Below are 1,699 nucleotides of genomic sequence, written 5' to 3'. Positions count from 1 at the left end.
TGAAAAGTGGAATTCTCAGCACTGATGCTTGTAAAATTAAAATCAAAATATTGACCAACTGAATAGTCTGAAGGTGCTCCACATCCTCAGTATTTCGTATTCAGCCCAGATTTAGGTCCCTGTGAATGAATGAATGAATGAATGAACGAATGAATGCATTTTGTTATTATGTATATTTGTTTTGTCTTTAATTAGTGGGAAAACTGTATGTATACAACAGAATTACTTTAAAATAAATATTTGATTATCAGTACATGTTTGATTTATATGTCTATTTCATATATCTAGATATCTGGGGTTACCTAAAATTGGGGGGGTAAGAAAGGGCAGTGAGCAGACAGCTTTACAAGTCCTCCCTGGGGTTAGGGAGCTGGCTTGGCTTGGCGTTGGGCACAGTTGCCAGCACCTATGTCTGACTGTGTAATTCCAGCTCCAAGAGATCTGACACTGGCGCCATCTTCTGGTCTCATTGAGCAACCTGCACAGACACACACAATGTTTTAAAAAAGATCTCTCTGAGATTGGTTAAACACTACCTTTGTCCTAGGTTTTCTAGGTGGCCAGTGACTTTCCTCTTGAGGCATGCTAACATGCATGCAGAAACCAGGTTCAACTGGTTCCTTGCCTGGCACCCCACAGGTAGGAGCCCAGAGTTATGAACCTGAAGGGCATGGGAGGACTGTTGAGTGGCAGGTCTGAAATCAATCGAAAGCCAGGACAATCTCTCCTTCTTCCTATTCCAGTGCGTGTGGGAAATTCTGTCCCTATCCAAATCAAAAGGCACTTAATGACTTTTGAGTGAACCCAAGCCAGTAGCTCAAACCGCAGTATTTAAAACCAAGTGTTCCTTCCCTGCACACTTCATGATGCCTCCAGCTGTAATTTCTTCACCCAAGCTGGAGAATTCTCCTGTCAGACAGACAGCGCCCAGCCAAAGCCAGCTGTGGGCTCGGATGCTTTGCCTTTTCCTGTTGGTTTTTCATTCAATTCACCTTGGCCCTCTGGTGAGTTCCCCAAGGTCACACTGAGTCAAACAGGAAAGCCAGAAATAAAATTCAGATCAGCTGGCTTCCCAATTGGTACCTGATCTAAGTGGAGGCTTTGCCGCCAACTCTTAATCAAGTACAGGCTTATTATGTTTGCGGCTTCCCTAGTATTTAAGAGACAATACGGCATAATAAGACCCACAGGAAAAGGTATTTCTAAAAAGAGATGGAAAAATACAAGGCGTGCCATCTGGATATATAATTAACACTGCAAAGCAATTTGAACTCAATTCTGGATTGGGACTCTCTTCAGTTACACCACCACGGTGAAGTCAGGACAAGCCAGGCAAGAAGCAGCCTGCTGTGCGATGGCTTACGGAGAGCACAGCAGACCTCGGAAGCTGCAGGAAATACTAATGTCTTTGGCGTTAAAACCCATGTTCTGCTCTCACGAGAAGCCACTTGAAAAGGAGTAAGACCGGTGCTAAATGCCAAGTTACACGCCGCACAGTGAGAGCTAACGGGAAGCCAAGTCCTAGCCTGCGGCGCCCAAGAGCGGGAGCCAGACAATGAAAGCCGAGAAAAGGATTGGGCAACCATACTGCAGGAGACGTACAGCAGTCACAGGGAGAGGCTGCTGTTTGGTGTTAGGAGCCCCTTAGGCACTTCCTACCTGGTGGAACAAGCCCAGGTCAGTAAGGAAAAGGCAGGGC

Source organism: Mus pahari, chromosome 2 (assembly GCF_900095145.1).
Source record: "Mus pahari chromosome 2, PAHARI_EIJ_v1.1, whole genome shotgun sequence".
Taxonomy (NCBI): domain Eukaryota; kingdom Metazoa; phylum Chordata; class Mammalia; order Rodentia; family Muridae; genus Mus; species Mus pahari.
This window is presented reverse-complemented; position numbering follows the sequence as displayed.